The sequence below is a fragment of the Lygodium microphyllum genome, chromosome 30 (genome assembly GCF_053477565.2).
Source record: "Lygodium microphyllum isolate KBCC chromosome 30, Lygodium_microphyllum_v1.1.10, whole genome shotgun sequence".
NCBI lineage: Eukaryota > Viridiplantae > Streptophyta > Polypodiopsida > Schizaeales > Lygodiaceae > Lygodium > Lygodium microphyllum.
In genome coordinates this window covers 99,692,842-99,698,885 of record NC_141164.1, presented here as the reverse complement: position 1 = coordinate 99,698,885, position 6,044 = coordinate 99,692,842, and positions in this window count along the sequence as shown.

Below are 6,044 nucleotides of genomic sequence, written 5' to 3'. Positions count from 1 at the left end.
ACATGGCTAAGACACGACTCCTGCCCACAAAGAAGAAAGATATGATTGGCTATGGAATTATTGCTATCATTGGATGCTTTTTGGTATGCGATGCTCGTGTCTTGCCCTTTTGCCTTTTGGAGGGAATTTTAATGAGTATTGGCTCTTCGTTTTGGCTCTGTTAGTGATGGTTTCTCCCACATTTGTTGTTGACAATGTGAATCTTCATGCAACAGCTATCCTACATTAGTTTTCTGATCTTCTTCTCTTTTGTTGTTGTTTTTTGCTTTCTGTGTATTATGGTGATTGTTGATTTGCTTTTATGTTGTGCAGGTATTGAGGAGATGACCATTTGCTTGTACCTCTATTGTGTTGTTGACAAATCAAGAAGGCTTCTGCTACACCATACTGTCTTCCAAAAAGGATTGAAATTTTGATTTGATGCGTTGAATGTGAGCATATGCTATAGTACCTTTATGTTGATGCTTAGCTTTGTATGTGTATTATTTGATATTTTCCTCTATCTAGTGAGGTCCTACACATCTATTTACAATTGACTCTGATAATCCAGGCATACGAATTGGTCACCCTTTTTGTGTTCTTTATGTTGATGGTGCTAATCATAAGCTTTTTTCTATCTAAGATGTAAATTTCTATGTATTGCAGTTCTGATCATTGGTTGTTTCTCTAACAAATCGGCATACCACTCTAGGGCATCACTATGCCTTTGATAGTAGCCAAAGGAAAAGATCTAGTCTCTTCCATACAATGCTGTAAATTGGTTGTTTCGTGTTGAGGCCTGGACTGATGTGCAGTAGGCATGTGTCACAAATGGTAACATTTTGTCATGTGCTTAGTGTAGTGGGTCAATGTGTGTTACTAGCATCTATTTGATTGTTTTATTCAACCATTCTATTAGATTGTTTGTTTAGGGATGGTACATTGAAGCATTCTATACCTCAATGTCCGTAGGAGTTGGCTGATCAAGTTGTATCTTTCTTGCTGTTGAACTAGTTGATGTTGTTACTTATGATTGGTTATTGGCCTCTATTCATTGTGCAATCTAAATGGCCCGATGGAATGTTGTTGGTCCTTGGTCTCAAACTCCTTGGGAGATATCATGTATGAGGCAAGGCCACAGAAATAACAAATTCATCTCTTCCAACATTATTAGGTCAACTCTTAGGAGTAATTGGTTCAAATTTATTGCAAAATGGGCTACATGTTTGGCTTACTTTTGTTTGAGACTTTGCAACTTTTGGAGAGCTGTTTGGGTGACATTTTGTTGTGTGAAGTCTTTGATTGATGCTTCCTTCATCATACACCAGTTGGACTTAATTTGAATTGGCTATTGTATAAACCATGTGATAGCTACCCCTTCTAGAAGTGTGCAAATTTCTAATGATTTTCTTTCATCATTACAATCACAATAACTACAAATGTTCTCAAAGTGATCTGTCTAGCTGAGCACATCTTCCATTGGTAAGCTGTTGAAATGCTTAGCTTAGACTTAAGGATCTGTTCTATGTCTATGATGTAGTCGGTTACTTGCTAACAAGTTAGCTAATGTCTAGTTTGTGTGGTTGATCAGCAACATCAAAGAGGAAACTGCATGGAACAACTGCTCCACGTTGTGTTGTTGTGGCTCATGGGGGCAAATTTTGGGTTCATGTGAGCATCCTCGGTGTGAGGAGAAGATGGATGAACATGAGGTGAGACTAACTTGCTCATTGTTTGAGATTTGTTTGTATATATATGTGAAATTGTTATTCTAATAGTGAGTGTGTTTTTGTCTCAAATAGAGGAGCGAGAGTAGGTGTGTGTGGTTATTTTGCACTTAGTTTAAATGTTGTAAGTCATCTTTGCAATAGGTTATGGTTGGTTGTGCAAGCAACAACTCGACCCCGCCATCTCCACCAATGTGGAATACCGTGCCTTATGCAATCGACCAGGTGCCTACACACTCGCTCGCTGTGTGTGTGTGTGTGTGTGTGTGTGTGTGTGTGTGTGTGTGTGTGTGTGTGTGTGTGTGCTCTAGCTTTCCCTTCTCCTCTCACCCTTCTTCTACCTCGTGCCATGCATCACAAGAAGGGTGATGCTTCCAATTTGTTACAAGGAGTGGGCCCTACCACATTGCCAACCAATCGGCCGATGCTAACATGGCAAGGAGACAAAAGTATTACAAAAACTTGGTTAATCCTTATTCCTATTCTCAATTGCAAGTACACAAAGGCATGATGTAAACCGTTAGTATTAATGCTTTTAAGTGCACAATGAACACTTAAGACAAATATAGAAACCACAAGCTAGTCACCCGATCAAAACGAAGAATAGGAGGGAAGAGCGCACATAACTAGCTAACTCTCAAGATAAATTTCATGTAAGAGGAGATGGAGAACATGCAAGATTGAAGACTATGGGTCAAGGGACAAGGGAGTTTGTTTGAGAGTGCATAGTGGAAAGGAACAATGAATATGGAATGAAAAGGAAGAGGAAATAAAAGGAATGCAATAAGACAAAGAAACAAAACTATCAAAAGTCTAAATGATACAAGGCTACTCTCAATCAGCCCCCACATGTAGCTTGGAGTATTAGTGAAGGCGCCAATCAAGGTAAGAGGATGAGGAATGGAATGATGAAGAGGGCTAGCATAAAAAGTGTGAATGTTTGCATAAGTGGTCGTGGTGGAGAGCATACACATATAAATATGGCAATATATTAAAACTTGTTGACTTCCATTTAATGCAAGCTAATGTTCTCTCTATTCAAGGGACATTGAAAGAATAAAGAATGAAGTGATAGTGATGGCCACCTACCACATGTAGTGTACAGGTACGAGGAGACTATCAGTGTCGTAATACAAGAGCAGCTATGCATATGCATCTTTACCCCCAACTACCTCCCACTTAAAGAGGAATGTGTCTCTAGTATGGAGAAACAAGAAAAAAGTGACAAGATACAACAGGATGAGGAAAGATGTCATCTTATCCAATGCCCATTAACTTCTCAAGAAAGGGAAAATGTTTTACTGAGAGACTTTTTGTGAGTAGACATGTAGGATTTTAGTTAATTGAGATCTTGACAAGGTCAACAGACTTGTCCACAATGACCTCTCTTATGAAGTGGTAATGCATCTCAATGTGTTTCATCTTCACATGGAAGACCAAACTGGATAGCACTCATAGAATCTGAATGCAGTGTGTAGGAACCATATCAGTAATACCAAGGTCTACCACCAGATAGCCTAACCAGAGAGCCTCCTTTGCAAGCCTCGGTGGTTGCAATATACTTGGCCTCAGTAGTAGAAAGGGCCATGCATTTTTCCACCTTGGATATAGCACTGCTAGCAAAGGTGAAGATATAGCCAGAGGTGGACTTTCTACTGTCTGCATGTCCTGTATAATTTGAGTTAGTGTACCCCACGACTCATGTATCCTGGCCACCATAACATATGCATATAGCTATTGTACCCTTCAAGTATCTCATGATACCCTTGAAGGCATTCCAAGGTCATTTGTTAGGTGTAGCTATATAGTGTACCACAACTCCCACTGTAAATGCTATGTCAAGATGAGTGGCTATTATGATATACATCAAATTGCCCATTGTGGATACATAAGAGATCTTGGCCATCTTGGCCTTCTGTTAATCAAACTGTAGACAATTAGTGTGACTAATCTTCACATGAGAAGGTAGAGGACATCCAATAGGCTTACCATCCTGCATATGAAACCACTCAAGGACTTCCTAGATATACTCATTCTATGACAAGTAAAGAAGCCCCTTAGAGCAATGTGCATGATGCGTATCCCAAGAATATATGAGGCATGTCCCATGTCCTTAATCTCAAAGCTTTTCTTGAGTTGAGTTTTCAAGGCATCCAGTTCATCAGGAGCTCTCCCAGCAACCATCATATCATCCACACAGAGTACCAAAATCATAAAGCTGCCATCACAAGCCCTCTTTGTGTATAAACATAGATCTATAGTAGTACAATGACAATATCCTTGTGAATACATAAGAGTATCAAACTTGTGGTACTATTTCCTAAGTACTTGCTTAAGGCCATAAAGATTCTTTCTCAACTTGTACATTAGGTATTCCCTGTCTTTTTCTTCAAAGCCCTTCGGGTTGCTGCATATAGATCTCATTGTGCAAGTCCCCATGTAAAAAAGCCATCTTCACATCCATCTAATAAAGTTCCAGATCTAGCTGAGTAATCAATGCTAGTACCAAGCGTAGGGTTGTCATTTTGACCATAGGAGAAAAGACTTCATCGAAGTCAACACCATATTCATGCTTGAAACCCTTAGCTACCAATTTTGCCTTATAAGCGGGCTTGGGGTATACAAGGTCCATCCAAGGATTCTTTTTAGCTTGTATATCCACTTGCATGGTAATGCCTTCTTCCCACTAGGCAAAGAAACTAAATCCCATGTATAGTTAGCCTAAAACTCCGATTGTATAACCTTGTCCCATGAGTGACCTATCATCTTTGTTCATGCCTTATCATAAGAGAGAGACTCACCTACATCTATTACCATAACATAATCCATGGAGAGCGTAAAGTGCTCAAGTTGATGTCTAGCTCTAGTAAAGTGTCTCAAAGCAGGTTGATCTTGTACAATAGGTGACCTGGGCTACTGGAGCATTAGCTACTATAGGCGATCTAGCTGGTTGTATGGGAGCAAGAGAGGGCTTCTCCTAAAATATCACCTTACATGCCTCAACTACCTACTCATGCTACTTATGCACATTTTACTCATGGAAAATGAATCATGGTTATGGATAACCTTGTGATTTTGTGGATCCCACAAATGATATTCCATCTTACCTGTATCCCCATAACCAAGAAAGATGCATTTCACCAACTTACGATCCATCTTATTATGCTTGTCCTTGGGAACGTGGCAGAATGCCTCACAACCAAAGACGTGCAAATGAGCATATGATGGAGGTTTTCTAGTCCATACCTCCTCTGCAACTTGGCAATCAATAGCAGTGCTACAAGGGGACCAGTAAATCAAGTGTATGACATTAGTAACTGCCTCAAGCTAGGTAAGTGTGCATGGCTAAGCATACTGCAAACTCTCTTCTCTCGAATCATCCTATTCATGCATTTGGCAATACCATTCTAGGGAGGGGTGTAAGGGGCAGTCAATTGATGCTTAATACCTTGCTCATCACAAAATTGTTCAAAATATTTTGAGACATATTCACCTCCGTTATCAATCTTAGGCATTTCAACCTATACCTAGATCGGTTCTCAACAAGAGCAAGCTAATGTTGAAACATAGACAAGATATCCGATTTCTGCTAATAGGGAAAGCCTAAACCTTATGTGAGTAATCATCGATGAATGTGACAAAGTACTTTACACTACCTAGTGACTAATAGGACATGGAACCACATACATCCAAATAAACAATAGTCAAAGGCTCACCCATGTGCTTCATGCTAGACTTCTTATGTGTACTATGTGTTTGCCTACCATATAAACAATGATCATACGACTCAAAACACTTATAGTTTAGGGATGCAAGATATTGCAAATTGGTAAGGATTTTCATTCATTTCAAAGAAATGTGCCCAAGGCGACAATGCTAAAGGATACATATGGAATTGCAGCCACAGCCAAAACATGGTCAATGGACCAAGATATAAGCAAAGGATAGAGGGTACTAGACTTAGCACCACATGCAATAACAAGATTTCCATGAGTAATCTTCCATGAGGAATCACCAAAGAGATAACATAATGTGCATCATCCAAGGTACATGATGTACATCATGAAGAGTAAACATGCTGTATGAACCAAAACACACACACACACACACACAAACCACACACTCTCTTTATAGGGTAAAAATTGGCCCAATGGCAAATCTTGAAAAATAGCCCAAAATTATATTGACTTTAGAAATGTCAATCTTCACCTTCCCATTTTTGAACAATTTTAAACATTTAGGTATGCAGACCAATAAAGTTCCACCTAAATGGAAACAATGTAAATGATCCATGATCCCTAATTGGACCTTATGGTCCCTTTTTAATGTCCATATTTA